Genomic DNA, 16013 nt, shown 5'->3' with positions numbered 1-16013 from the left:
TGCTCGGTGTAGGAGATTGGACACAGTCCTAGAGAGACGCACCAATGGGAGAAATGAGTCTTGGAATATCAAAACTTTTGGCATACACTGTATCTTTCATGAACTGTCAAGAACTCTTTGTTTCTTAACATGCTCTCCTTTGTCAACTTGATTAAGATATGCTGAATTTTTCACAAGAAGAAGTAAAGTGAGATCTGACGACTCACATGGCTCGCAGTGTGCTAGCTCAAGATGTTGGCTGTTTGTGAGGAAGAACAGGAACAGTTTTTTTTTTTCTTTTCTTTTTTTTTTCTTTTTTAGGTGCAACATTTCCACTGTGAGGGATTCTGCTAAAAGGGCAAGTTGTACACTGATTTGGCAAGTGTGACATCACCAGCTTGTCAAGTCTATACAATGATTGTGTTGAAGTACTGAAAGGAGCTTTGTATACTGTAAAACAAGACGGGACAAAAGAGGGGATGGTGTATGTCTGGTCACTGTAGAGAAGGCTTGAGAAAACATTCCTGTACAGCTTCCCATCTGGAACACAGAAAAAGGCTACAGAACCATATTGATGGAAGAAAATATGAAGGAGACAAAGAGGGGAGTGGAATTTAAACAGGATCTCCCTATTCCTGCTGGTTAATTCAAAAGCTGCAGTGCCTGGAGGCTGTCTGCCTGTCTGCTGTATTACTCTAAGGGGCAGATCCCTCTGGTTCTGCTTATCTAAGCACATCCAGTCTGGTCCAGTTTTTTGACCCACTGCTCACTTTCAGCCCCGGTGTTTCCTCCTTTTGAGCTGGATGTGTGGTCCATTGTGAGTGTGGCAAAAGGCTGGCAGCACAGGGACCACCAAAGTGAAGCGAAGGTCCCAGTGGCCCCTATCAGCAGGGGAGGCCAGTCCGGTCTGCACCAGATACCAAATATCACATATTAAACACTATCCTCAGTCTCTCTATCTGCTTTGCGACAGTTATGTCCTAAATATTTAAAGCTGCATTGACACGCAGCCACCTCGGTGTGGATAAGGTAGCTGCCAGATATCAAAAAGTCATGTGTAAATGCAAGCAATAAGCTTTTGAGATGGATTCAGGTGCGTTACCACCAACCTCTGGACTGGAGTACGGCCGATTCTGATTCATAAATGAAACAGTACAAAATGATATCTGGATTTTATCTGGATAGAATGCACTTGAAATGAAAAGTGTGTGTATTCTCTAGGCCTAAGAAATGTGTTAAATGTATTTTCTAACTCATAAAACCTTTTTTGAATCCTGCGTTGTTACATCTGTTCACATCAGCTAGCAGTTTTCTCCCTCCCAGCCGTTTGTAGGTGCATCGTTACGATTTTGCCACCAACTCACAATCAATTCAACTGTCAGTTAACATAGAGGCCTAGCTAGTTATGTTTCCAGTCAAGGTAATGCTGGGACCAGACTACACATTAATTTTGTCTCTGTGTCAGATAAGGTGTCTGGTTATAAATTCTTTCTGGGACTCGGCCAAGAGAAATGGTAGACTACAAATTGGATCCTGACCAATCATAGCCTACTATCTTGTCAGAGCATGTCGTAGAACTTGTCAAATTAGGTAGCAGAAGGCCAAAAAACTGACACCGTAGTGTTTTGTGGGTATGTTGTAAAGCATCCCAGATGCAGCCTCATTTGTCTTTGTTCATGACACACTACACAGGGTAAAAAGAGCAATTGTAGCAGCTAGCGCTTATTTTTGTTCCCGCCGCCCCACGTCTGTCGCCTTGAGCTATAGTTAGTTTGATATTGTCTGGTCTGATTCTGGCATAAGACGCTCTAAAAACATTAGCACACCACACGGCTCACTGGAATCTATGGCCTCACCTGCATGTTGTTTTGTGTTTGGGATACAAGCAAAACAGGGACCTGCTGATCAAAACCTTATTCCACTAATGGACAAAAACTCCACATGAGCCTTTAAGCTGGAAAATGAAATAAAACCCATCTCACTGTAAATCAAACTAGGGTCTCATTCCGTCTGATGGAAGCATTGTAGATAAGTCATATGACATATCGGTGTACTTCCTAAGCTCGAAGCCTTATATATTTTCCATGATAACATCCATGCTTGTACATTATGGTGATTATTGGATCTTGCATGTCAGCAGTGAACTTGGCAAGGTTACTCTAGTGCTCTGTGACAGATCTGCAGCCATATTCATTTTCTTCCAGCTCACTTGCTGACTCATCCAGCCTCCACAGCTCGTAGGAGCAGCTGGGAGGCTCACATGTTGCAAACACATTATTAATGTGTGTGAGCAGAGCAAGACTAACGGTGCCAATAAAGATCTCAGTTATCACTATGTTCATATCCTTGATGTATCAGTTGGATCCCCTTATAGTTTTGAATAATGAGCCTGAGACTAATGGATGTTGTGGAGAAAATGTCATGTTCTGTTGCCTATCAAAACACCAGTTTTCAAACTAGATAGTGTGTTCATATTTCATCAGTTTGACGTCAGAATCTGGAATTTCATTTTTTGGAAAAGAAACACCTTGGCATAAAGTAAAAGGAGTTTAATTTTTACAAGATTTTTTAAAGAGATGTGTTGTTAGAACTGCGTCCCATTTTTCACTCCATTTTTATTTACTAGTTTGCTTCTCACTGCTTTTTCGGAGCATTTTAGCATCATAACAACTGCTTTGGCTGCATGAACAGCTGCACAAAAGATGCAGTTTGTGATTTTTTTTCAGTTTCAGACTGATGGTTTGCCAGTTTAGCAATTTACTCTCAGTTTACTCTCCTTTTTTTTCAAAACTGTTCACAAAATAAAAAAGAATAATCAAAGAAAATTGAGGGTTGTTAACTAGCTGCTGACTGGGCTTGTCACCCTCCATGCTCTCCCAAATCAAGTCATCAGTCCCCTGCTCATATTGACCGCAGTGATGACACAGGCCCATATGACACCATACCAGCCTCTGATATGCTTTTTGTCCGTAGAACAAGAGAGTGTCATTCCACACATTCCTGAGCGGAGCCTCTGTTCTCTCAGGATGACCTTCAACTTATCTCTCCATCAGAGCATGTCTGGGAGGGAGAGGAGTAGGGGGGTGTGGGGGACAAAGGGGAGGGGGGTAGGGAGGAGGGGTGCAATCTCCCTCTCTCACACACACAAAGAACCGGTCTAGCTTATTGGCGAGCTAAGAAAACCCACAGGACTGGCTCAGTATTATTCTGCCGGACTCTGTTTGTGTGTGTATCTGTGAGGAATTAAATCTTTATGTGTGGTTTGTGTCCATGTGCGTTCTTGTATTTCAATCTTTGAGAGAGCCAGATTGAGCTTTAGATCAGTGGAGTCAGGAAGTTTTGTGAAGTGAAGTCATTTTGGCTTCTTTTGAGATTCTATTTTAGGACTTTGGTTCATTTACATTTAGGTTTGACATAATATAGAGAATTCATTTTGTTTATTGATGTGTTGGAAGACAACCCAGCAAATATTTCATGATTTTCGAGATTAACATCAATCTAGACTAGCTAAGATTTCACTTTATAATGTAATATTTAGGTCCCCAACTGTCATTTTAGTCTCTCTGGTTTCTCCAGGCTTCCCACAGAGGAAGATGACTTGAGAGCCTGGTGATGGTTTCCAAGGTTGTCTCCACAGTAACATCATCGCTGAGTCCCGCTCCAGTAGAAGAGGGTCCTGACAGTTACTACATGTACTGTTGTAGATTAGGTTCTTGCGGTTTCAGCGGCCCTGCGCACTCACGCACACGTCTGACAGGATAGGAAACAGTCCTGGCGTCCCTGCTCCAACCTCTCAACTTCAGGTTTCCACTTTCATACTCAAAATGTCAGCTTCACTTTATTAAGTCATTTCAGCCCCATAGGATCCAAGAACAGTACTAAATCTGTCACTCGTTCGAAATACAGGGCCAAGAAAGCATTGAGCTCTGTTGCATGAATATTACCTCTTGTCACGGTAATGGAGTCATTTTGAGGAAGTGAATGAAGGTGGGGAGACTGGCTGCTGGCCTCAGAATATGTACGAGTTTGACTTGCCGATCTGATCTGGTAGCTGTTTTTCTGCTATCACGTACGTGCCGCCTTAACTATGTGCTTGACTAGATAACACAACAAGATTTACTGCTGTTGGATTATCTGTGTCCTACCAGAACAACAGAGTAAACCCATGTTGATTTATGGACCTCTACATGTCAGAAAACCATTTTCCTACAAGCACTTTAAGTCACAGGCATGTAGTCAAATTACATTTTCAAAATTGTACAAATTTAAGTTTTTAATTCTACTAGGAATCCAATGTGGAACACTGAGGAGATGTAAGCAGGGCTTCAACTAACAATTATTTTCCACAGCAATGCTAATAGCTCTGCTAATTTGTACTTAGGCACAATGGCGCTTTGAGCTAAATGCTAATGTAAGCACTCTAACATGCTTGTAATGACAAAAAACAAGTTATGATGTTTTCCATCTTCACTATCTTAGTTTAGCGTGTTTACTAAACTCAAACAAGAGTAGAGTCAGACTGGTTTATGACAAATTGAAAGCGGCAAATCCTAATATTTGAGAAGCTGGAATCAGCAAATGTTAAAATCCTTTTTTTGATAAATGATTAATCAGTTCAGCTTATCAGCAGAATGGGTGATGCTTGGTTTGTCTAATCTTCTAAAAATCTAAACATTTACTCAAGGAAATGTTAGAAGAAGCGTACTCCGCGTCAGCAGACAAAAAGCTACTGAGGTAGTGAAGAAGAGTTATCAGGTGTTGCTAACATATCTGTGTTCTTGTTGTTTCATATCACTACTCCAACTGTCAGATTGAATTACTTCATGCTCTCAGCAACAGTATGCCTGAAAAAACAAAGATACTCAAGAACAGTTTTTTTTCTGTTATGAGTTCATATTTCGCTCGTGTGGGGAATAACAGCACTTCAGTGGAGAGTGGAGAGTAAGAAGAAGAAGTGCACATTATGCTGTACACATCATTAGCTGGCTCAGTGGATGAGTTCTCTCTGTGATGTATTCTTCAGAACTGTACGGTGAATTACTGCGTCTATTTAAATGCAGTCTGTGCACATGCATTTTGTACGTGCGACCGACGTCAGCTTGTGTCGATGTGTGTGTGTGTGTGTGTGTGCCATGGGGTGTGAGAGAGAGAGAAAGAGAGAGAGAGAGAGAGAGGGTTTTAGTAAAGCCCTGCAGACTTTTCACATAACTCCTCTTATGGCCCCGTAAAGCCTGATAGCCAAACGCCACAGGGCTAATTGGAGAATGTGTGTCTATGTACTTGGATACAGCTGAGGTCGCAGGGTGTCATAACCCAGCTAATCAACATCAACTGCTTGCAAATTACCAACACATGCTGCCTAGTTAGAGGAGGGTGTGGGCTTGAGTTGGTCCAGGGGGTGGAAACTGCCTGATGAGTATTCTTTACACTAGGGGGGGGGGGGGGGGGGGGGGGGGGTGTTTGGCTTAGATGCAATCAATATCCTTTATTTTTGATTGCTAGCGCTCATGGCTTGTTATCTTTTCAGTCTTCCAGTCCTATATTTGTACTGCCATTGTTATAAAGCCGGCTGGAGGGTAATTGATTGACGGATTTCTTCCCTCAGAAAATCAGCGGATTTACTTTTTGCTTCTGTAAGATCTGCCGCAGTGCAGATAAAAACAGTTTTCTATTCCTCTCAGTAGAATAGCAGAGTTAAGGACTTCATGCAGAGATGAGTCCCAGTGCACATTACACATTCGTCAAAACCATGAACAGCTAGTAGCTCTGAGCTCTCTGGGTAGTGCTCTGCCTACTGAAAGCTGCCCAGATGGCTACTTAACTAACACCAGAAATTCTGACTTGGAGGTGACTCAGCACTCAAGTTCCAAACAAAGCTCAGCATGGATTTTTAGCACACTTTACACTGCTGCTAGCTACCACGCATGGCAGAGAGAGGCATGTTGTATGTAACACAATGTTCAGTGGTGGTGGACTCACTGAAAACCGCACAGTCCCCAGACTGCTGCTCCACTGCTCTCCTAATTAGCTGCTCTTAGTTTCAGTCATGATTTAGGTCTGGACCAAAAATCCCCCTGTTCTCCCACCGGAGACCATAAATCTGCTTAAAGCCAGCCCAGTCAGAATGCGGGCAGCTTGCCGAGGTCCGTGTACTGTAGCAGTGTTCACATCCACACAGATGAGCCATTCTAATTTCATTAGCAGACTACATATACAGCCTCTGTGTCCCTACTGCGCCAATCTGGCTGGAAACAACATGCAAATGAAATATTGCATCTTCTCAGGAGTGTTGCTGATTTAGAGTGGTTCTGATTTAGGTACTGTAGCAGGCAGCCATGTTAAACTTGGCAACACAGGTCTGCGCTGGGCTGTGCGGGGCCAGGGGAGTGGCTGACTGAGTTAAAGCTTGCCTCAGCATCCAGCTGGAGCTGAGCTCATCTCCCTGGTCTGACTCAGGCCTGAGTGAAGAAGCAGATTATGTGTTTGTGTGTGTGTGTGTGTGTGTGTGTGTGTGTGTGTCTGTGTCTGTGTCTGTGTGGGATTGGATTAGAGAGAGGTGTATTTACAGACATTGTTAATATCTCCCTATCCTGTGTGGTCACATTGTTGGAGTTAGACATCATCAGACAGGACAGGGAGAGCAATGTTTAGTGGCTTAAGTAATTACCTTAATCTCTTTCAGTGTTTTTAAAGCTGTCCCTTCAAATTATGCTCATAACTATAAAACCTTAACACATTTAACACTGTTGCTGCTTGTGGACTATATTGCTCACATCTTGACTCTTCTGTTGACAAGTGACTGAGTCTGTGCATCCCTTGTTTAAATGAAGAGTGTTAAAAAGCCCCAAATTCTGTTCTCTTATCCAACATCTTACTATAATGATGGGCCCCCACATAAACACGCTATTTACTGCTAGTTAAAACAATGTTGGTTATTTCACATGAGAGATTTCTGCATTTTGTGTTTTTGTCTGTGCTCCCCTCACTGGTTTGAAGTAGGAAGGTCTCCACTAGAAAAAGGCGATGTCACCTATTTTCGTGCACCATTGAGAATGTAACAGTATAAGAATTAGTATCTGATGACACAATGAGCTTTTTGCATATGTTGCCAGGGAGAAGCTGCTGTCCATCCCTGATGAAGCAGACCAGCTGAGTTTTGATTGTTAAACTCATACTAATAACTGAGGATGTTTTTATTCATTTATTTTTTGGCCACTTTAGAGGCAGCTGCTGTAACACAACATTGAGATTACTATTACAATTTATCCAAAGCAACGTGAGAGTTAATACAACACAAGCACGGATCTTATCAGGAGAGAGCAATGCGAGTTAGCATCATAAAGCTAAGTTCAGGTCTGATAGGATGCAGGTGCCAACAGGCAGAGGCAATGCATAGAAGCAGATAATAGTTTTTTGTTTTGTTTTTTTAAATTTTAATTTAGAAGTCCATTAGGTGTGGAGGTGTTCACAAAAGAACTAAGTGTTTAGCTTTTTCTTAAAGATCGCGAGGGACTCTGCGGATCAAATGGAGTTTGATAACTTGACCCCCACTGGGGTCCTACAGAAGAGAAGAGTCTAGCTAGCGACTTAGGGCCCTGCTGTGTTGGTAGTACCAGGCACCTTTTTTATTTTTTATTGTTCATATTGCAAACAGTTTCCAATTTACACGTCCAGTCACACAGTAATATCAACCTATAGTTTGCTAACATTAGCTAACATTAGCCACCATAAGCTACTGATCATACCAAACCAAGAAAGGCTGTAACTCCTGAGTGTATTTATTGATTCTTCTTATTTGTAAGAGGAAGAACATGCTATTTCTTCTTTCAAAAATGGCATAGTCTCTCTTTAAAACCTGACAGTAGCATGACTTTTATAACATTAGCGTCATGTCTGGGTGCCATTACATTTTTGGTCAAGTCCTTGGCGGGACAAGTCAATATTTCATGTCCACCCGCTAACAGGTGTCACAACTGTCTTCAGTATACGCTTCTCCATCACGATCAGTCTTGCAGGTTACATCAGAGCACTTGATCAGTGCCCGGGTGGGTTTTTGTCCTCTTCAGACGTCAGTTATCTTCTTCGGATCCTGAATTTACTAGTTTGCGTCTGGTTCGCACACTCTCAGGCTGGCATCGATACCTCCACTTGAAAGAGGAGCTGTATATCAGCCTTTAATTTGGCATGAGCGAAACCGATCTGTTTTATCGCCACGCTTGGGTGGCACGAAGTGTCAAAGCAATCAATGTTGGTGGAAACTAATAGCATTGATGAGCACACAGCCGTGTAACTTCATCTCTAGCCTGCACATGCCTTCATGTGGATTTACGCTGATAACCACCTGCATAAACTAGTGCTGAGTGCATAAAAAAACACATATATCCAAGAGGCAGTGCGACGGCTCATAAACAGTCTTTATTAATAGCCAACGCTTTTATATGTCGGTATTCCGTTTGCATGGGAAGCAGCCAGGAGGTATTCTGGGTACTTTGCCTCCTAAAACACTGGCATGCTGTTCACTCCATAGCACAGACATATAAACCTTCTCCTCTACCGCCCAGCTATATGTTTATCCTGGATTAGGTCATTTGTATCCTTATACCAAGGAGACCTGCTTTTAGCAGCATGGCTGAAAGTGTGAGAGGGCTCTGTCTAAACCTTTGAAGTATTTTCTCGTCCAGATTGTCGCACAATGAAAGAGACGGTGTGCGGTTGCTCACTACCATCGCAGCTCAGTTTCTACCGGTGTTGTTTGTTTATGTGATACTCACGAGCGGCATGCGTCCTGCATGTGACATGGGGTTTTAATTATGAAAAGTTATGGCTGCCGTTTGTATGTGCACCCTGTTTTCCAACTGTGTGTGTGCGCCTCTCTGCTTACATTCATGCCTGCCTGTGTGTGTATATAACTGTGTGTGTGTGTGTGGTTTACTCTTAAAGGTCCACATTCATCCAGTGAGGCCCAGCGGTGGCCAGCAGCTCGCCAAGCGCACAACAGAGCGCCTGTTGTGTGATTGGCCTGAAGCTGCGTCAGCTCCTTTGGGAGAAATGTTAAAAAATGTCTTGGTCAAGAATCCATTTTCTGCATGCAACATTTAGTCCACCCTAAGCCTGGATTCTGATGATACTGAGTCAGTCATGAGTCAATCTGAATGACGTTCATGCAAATTAGCAGACAGTGCCGGACAAAAAAAAGTGGCTCTTGTTTATACAGTCTTTTTTTCACCCTTAAAGAAGATTTTTTTGTCTTACCACTCATCCCTGACCTTTGCCTCAGGAAAAGAAGTAACACCACAGCATCTTAACTGATAAATACTAGAATTTTACCATGTTTTCATAAAATATTCATGTCCTCCAGTCCTTGACTCTTCCTAAAATAATATAATGCAGCACCCCCCGTTGTTAAGAAAAATGTATACCTATAACCACCACCAGGTAAAATGTACCCGTATATGAAACGCATGTATTTCTGCTCAGTTTATGTTTAAACTTTTTAAGTTGCTATGCAACAACATTCATTGGAGTGTGTGATCTGACAACTATGTTAAGTCTCAATTAAATGATAAAGAGTGCAGAGGAGGATGACCTGCAAAAAAAACCTTCGCCGAGTGTTTGAAGTGCAGGAAAGCTGTGTGTGGAAAATTCACAGTCAAGGTGCTGAATGTCTGCTTGAAGTCTGTTTGAGGGACACGTATAATCAGATATATTCAAATGAAGATGATTTAGCCTCCTCACAAACATTCATTGTGTGTGAAAGTTATTTTTCATTAATTGATTATTCATTCGTTTTATTTTTGCCATGTTAATGTTTATTGTTTATAAGCTATTTAGCCTCATTTGCCCGTCGCCTTACTCCGTTTTCATGATCATGAACATCAAAAGAGAAATATATATTTGCGTTATGATGTTATAAATTTAAAAAAGAAATGGTGCGCTTAACTTTGTCATGTCGATTTTGTTGCGACATTAAATCACCCATAAGTGCGGTGGTTGTTTATTGTTATTATTACGGTTCATTATTGTCCATTTGGGGTATTTAGGCTACATTGGTCATTTACATTGGTCCCATAACATGGGTTATCTCATTATATGATGAATGTTGTTCTATAATAACATCACATCACCCAAATATGCAAATATTTCCTTTTAATACCCATCTTCACTGTCATTTTAGACTGATTTATACTGACGGCCATGCAAAGCAATGAGCGTCCTCGAAGGTACTTAAATTATAAAACAACAGGACCAAAACACTGGTGATGATTAAAGAAACTCATTTGGTGATTTTAGACATTCCTTTGTGAAGACAAAGCCTTAACACGATGACAGAGTACATTTGTTAGTATTAGAGATGCGGCAGCCAGGCGCACTGGTACATGTTATAGCAACGCCTGGCGGTTCTAGTGTTAAATCTGCATTCCCACAATACTATCATTACTGTGATTGATTAGATTAAGCTGACATTTCATTTTAAGTGTTAACATGTTTTGAAGCAGCTGCGAAACGAAAAACTTGATCTGTTTTTTCATTTGCTTAAGAATGTTTTGTTAATGCGGCAGAGACGGTTGTCACCACTTTCCATAATGTCAAATATAAAAAAAGAAAAAGAAAAGACATGCCCAAAGAAAATCAAAGATGCAGCAGAAAGTGAGGTGTTTTTTAATCAGGTTGTGTTTACACTGATAATGATGTTACTAAAATTAAAGCAGGACATGACAATCACTATAATTGCCTTTTAAATGCAGCACACAACCACTCTAATTTTTTGGAAACTGGGACACTGAGAACATGAAGCACCTTCATAAAATTTACACTCTTTGTGGCTGGAAAGTAAGTAAGTGCCTGTCAACAGGATGATTCATCTTGCTACAGTAGATTCAATTTGCAAGGCTCCGTGCAGGACATAAGTTTTGGCCACCCTAAATAAAATGATGCAAGACATTATTAATTCTTTCTGTTCTGAGTCCTATTCTGGAAATGTCACACAACTTTATCTAAAATGTCTGGCAACATGCTGCTCTGTCATTCTGCTGCAGCTACATCTTAATTTGGTCTGATTATTCACAAGATGGCTGAACTCCGAGGCAAGGAAGGGAAAGCAGTTGGAGAGACTGATGGACAAAGGCAAGAGGAAAATAAACACAGGAGGAAAAGTAAGCAAGCCTGTGCTACTTTCCATTTTTAAGGCCAAGGGAAGACATGAGCACAGTGAAAGAAGAAAAATCTTACATCGTTCCTTGCATTAAGTTGTAAAAAACCATTTTTCATAAAAAGTGGAAAAAAAAAACCTGCCTGTAAAGGGTTACGTACTTGAGAAATTCCCACAATGCAAACTTATTTTAAGAACTACTTTGAGTCAAGTGACATTTTCTTAATGCTAGTGGAGTCATCTGGCTTTTTCTGTCTTGTTTCAAGCTCCCTTGTGGCTAGAAAATACCTGAAATATGTGGCACTGCACTGGGCATAAGGGAGTTAGCTGTCCCATTTCACAGACTTTTTCAGATTTTAAAGCTGAATATGAGAAAAAATAAATAAAGCTTCCACAAATTTATACAGAAAAATATTCCCTCGATCAGATTGAGATCAAATGATTCGAACGCATGCTAACACAGTCACCACGTCGAACATGACGGCTCCCGACTTACAGCTTCTTCGATTTTCCGTCATTGTTGCTGTTTTTTTTACGAAAGCAGTTTTTCCCATTCTTCTTCCCCTCGGGTCACTCTAGGTTTGATTTGTATTATATCTCCCAAATCCGCAGCTCGCTACGATGGCATAACTCTTCATGATAGCTGGATTTGGGCTAAAGCTGCTGTCAGAACAGGATATCTTGTTAATGTGTTGAGCAGGCCCGGTCCCGACACAAGAGACAAAGAGAGACAAGAGAGAGAGTGGGTGGAGGAGAGAAGGGGGAGAAAAAGAAAGAGTAGGAGAACAGAAAAGAAGAAGAGAATTTAGAGATATAATGACAAAATCCTTATTCAGTTTACAGTGACAGAGGTGTAGAGGATGAATTTGTCTGAGATGTCGATGCTTAGATCTAAGTCGATTATTTTAGGAGAGAGCGTGGCTGATTCTTCTGCCTCCCTCTCTGTCTCTCTTTTTTCTTTTTCTCCTCCTCTCTCTCTCTCTCTCTCTCTCTCTCTCTCTGGCCTGACAACAGTGCACAGCTGCACCCACAGCTGTGCGTCAGTCCACAGCAGACCCTGCTCTTTATCAGCTTGATTGGTCACATCTGGTGTCATTACTTCCACCTTGGGGTTGTCCAGCGTGGAGTAGGGAAAAGAGGGAGGAGGAGCAGGGTATCGGTGGACAGGAGTGGGTTTGGGGTTGGATTAGGCTCTTGGGGGCCGTGGTGCTGGATGTAAGGCTTTAGCTAAAAGGAGCATGGCTCTGTTTGTGTTTGCTGGCTGGGCCTCACCTCTGTTTTTGGCCCTTTGTGCCCTTGAGGTCTTCCAGCACACTGGGCCAGAAGATTGTCTGCAGTGCAACAATATTTCTTTTCTCAGAGGTGTCTTCTTCTGGGGTCTAATGCACAGAGGTGTTGGGGGAAATTGCCAGTTGGCCAGCTTGTTAAGTTATGCTATACTAAGCTATGTAACACTGCAACTAAAGTAGCCTTTGTCTGCAGTGGACAGCTGGCTCTCGTGTTTGATACTAACACTTGTTGAGTTGAGTGATTTATCTCTAAAGTGATAAAAATGAGAATTCATAGCAACTGCGAATATATTGTGGCATAGCAAAGAGTATTGAAAGGCTGCTATTGCTTATGTGCTTAAATTCTGACTCTTGTTCACTTATTATTTGATCATAAATCATATTCTGTTTTTTAAGCAATGTTCTTATATGGCTTCTTGCATTTGCATCTGGTTGCATTGCATCCACACAACACTCATTTTTGTGTATTGGCAGTAATATTGAAAAACTTCTAACAGCTCTGGTGAAGCAATGAGAGCATTTATAGACAGCTGGCTTCAGTGCTCCGTGTCAGCACTTGTTGTTTTCAGTGATTCATCTCAAAAGTGAGAAAAATAAGTGTTTTTGGAAAACCTATGCTTCCTATGTCAAATTAAGGTTTGGAGAAAAGTATATTTTTGGTATTGGCAACAAAACTACAATTTCAAATGCTACCTAGCCCTTATGCTAACTTTTTGTCATTGTGTTCAATTTATCTTTAAAACGAGAAAAATTAGAACTTATAGCAAGTCTAGCAAATGTGAATGTGTTGGGCTGAGTCTGTCAGCTTTGTGTTCGAGAGAGGTATGTACATGAAATATGGTGCAAGAGTAACAAAAACAAGAGACTACTTGCTTTGTTTATGTAGGAAATGGCTTTCCTTTGACATAACCCTCTGACATGGACGTCTCTCATCCTTTTACTCATGGAAGGATTTCTTCATTTCTACACAAACCTCACCATACCTCTCACTCTTTGAGGCAAACAACCTTCATTTTCCATCCTCTTCATTTCCATTTTTTTTCTCTCTTGCACCACCACTTGTAGTCCAACTCAGCCCCCACAGTGATGCTACCACAGAGCGCGCTTGAAGTCTCTGTCATTACGAAGCTGCCTAGAAGCAGTAAAAACAAAGCTAGTGACAAATAAGATCAAGACTATTGTACGCAGGCGGGGTAGCATGTTACATGGAGGCTAAGTAACAAAGGGTTTTTAAGCCTCCGATCGCTGCGTAGCCGGCGCTAATTCCCTGCACATGTGCCGAGTAGGATCCCTCCGGCTCTCCAGCAGTGGAGTTGTGATCCAGATGCAGATACAAGGCTCTGAACTGAGCTGACCTCTCTGTGGCACAAGGATCTGCATCAGGGACTCGTGCCCAACTCTGTGATCACTGTGAAAGTGTTACTGGCAGGAGCAGCGCTGATGACGTACTGTACGGGTAAAAATCCGCCACCTACACATCAGCCGTCATAGCTGGATGGGTTGGGAAGTGGAGAGGACGGTTGTTCTGTCTGTAGATCTCTTTCTCTTTTCTCTGAGAAGACATGAAGTGGAACCCCCCACCTACCCCACCACCACCACCACCACCACCACCACCCCCCCAGAGGAACCAGTTTCCTGCCATGCCTCCATGCTGAAATCAGATCCCAGCGTCGCTCAGGCCTTGTTTTTCTTGGCAAGGGCCGCACACAGACACTCACACAGAACTGAGGCTCCCGATCATTTCCACCCACCGTCGCTACCTCTCCTTTTTCCCCCTCGCTCCTTCTCTCCACCTCTGCTCTACTCTTCATAAATTTACAGGGAAGCAGGCCCTTTATCTGCTTCCCCCCCCCCACCCTTAAACTAGTTTTCACACTACCAGAGCGTAAATGCTTGACTGATAAAGCTGTGTGTGATGTGAAAGTTGTGATGAGGTGAGATGCTAGACTCGCATATTTCTCCAGCCATTTTGGAAGCTGTAATTTGCAAGTAGTCCTCACTGCAGCGCTCAGGTCGGGCCATGCTCAATGTGGGCGGACTCAAGCGTCGAGCACAGTCCGTTTTTGTTTTTTTTTTGTTTTTTTCAAGGCACACATTGAATACAAACGTATTTCATTTTTGAAGATCATAAAAAATATGCTACAAAAAGGTACCAGCACATGAGTGATGAGCTTCATGTTATACATCTCAAACTTTGATATAAGCTACTCATATTGTTGCAGTGAGCAACTACTGTTTCTGCTTCAAAACTTGCTTGACTTATTATATATGTTGTGTATGTATGTTATGCTATATGCTTATATTGTTTCATTTTCCTGAAACTCATATTCAACATTGAAAATCATTACTGATCATACTGTTGTTTCACCATCCATTTTTATTTTATTCATATATTTTTCTATTCTATTGTTAGATGTACCTTTATTATATTTCATTTTTCTAATTGTTAGGCTCACTCTGGAGCTCAGCACCTAAAAATTTCACTATAGGTTATACTGTGTATGATTGTGTACATGACAATAAAACTTGATTTGTTTTACTTACTGAAAGGCACCATGTGGTGACAGAAGCCGTCTGACACATTCACAAACATCGAAACTGCATGAACATGAAATTATGAACACCGCAGCCTAGAAATCATAGTAAACTAGTACATTTGCAATAGAAACATTGCCTGCATATAAAAAATAAAGATGCAATTGCAAATTGATGTTTTAGCTGAATTAAATGAAATTATACAAAAAATACCATGGGGTCCCTTATAAACAATATCATGCTGTTAACAGTGTACATGTACCAAAATAGTAAACATGAACAACCTTCATAGTATCAGTTAACCTCTCACATTTGCAGCAAAAAAAATAGTTATATAAAAATCTGGAACATAATCCCAGAATGTGTGAGTTAATGTCAAATACAAAAAGTTCCATTGTTACTGTATAATCAACTCCAGTACCAATGTGAGTTGTAACACTAGCTGGAGATGGATTAACAGTAACAGAATGTTTGCGGCCCAGACAGTGAAATTGACAAAGGAAGTTTAAAGAGGCTTAATGGTTCTGTTTCCACCCTGCCAACTTCATCTGCAGCCTTTTGAAATAAGTCTGCATATTTTTTTTCCTCCAGTGCATTCCAGTCCATTCATTATTTTGTGAAATATGGGTCATATGTTAATTTTGATAAATGTTATAAGTTATATTATATGATTGAACATATATATACAGTTACCACACATCCTGATTTATGATGCTGTTTACTTTCCTCATAAGAATGGAGACAGACTATTCCAAATAGACATAATGACAAGCTGAATGTGCTTTGTACATTTAGTTATACCAGCTCCAGTAAAGAGATCAGAGACTCTGGTGACTTCTACGTCATCTTTACTAAAGAACATAACACAACAATTGAAACAATTAACACAGCGGACTAAAACAAGGTGTGACATCTCCTCATAAATGGCTTCACTCCTGCTCCTCAAAAGAGGGAAAGACTTTCATTTTCCTCTTGTCAGCTGCCTCCACACAGAAAATCTTGCTCTGTAACTGAAATGAGAACATGAGGAGAATATTCTCCTCTTCATCCAGGCCATCGTA

General features: G+C 41.3%; 1 protein-coding gene across 2 annotated transcripts in view; it reads left to right on the top strand.

The window, feature by feature from the left end:
• The window catches only part of pdzrn3b (PDZ domain containing RING finger 3b), a 98437-nt gene that overhangs the window by 26202 nt on the left and 56222 nt on the right, over positions 1 to 16013 (top strand). The gene's annotated exons all lie outside the window — the stretch shown is intronic.

Source organism: Thunnus thynnus, chromosome 4, assembly GCF_963924715.1.
Source record: "Thunnus thynnus chromosome 4, fThuThy2.1, whole genome shotgun sequence".
Classification (NCBI taxonomy): domain Eukaryota; kingdom Metazoa; phylum Chordata; class Actinopteri; order Scombriformes; family Scombridae; genus Thunnus; species Thunnus thynnus.
Note: the sequence above shows the minus strand (reverse complement) of the source record. Positions and strands in the feature narration are given on the sequence as shown.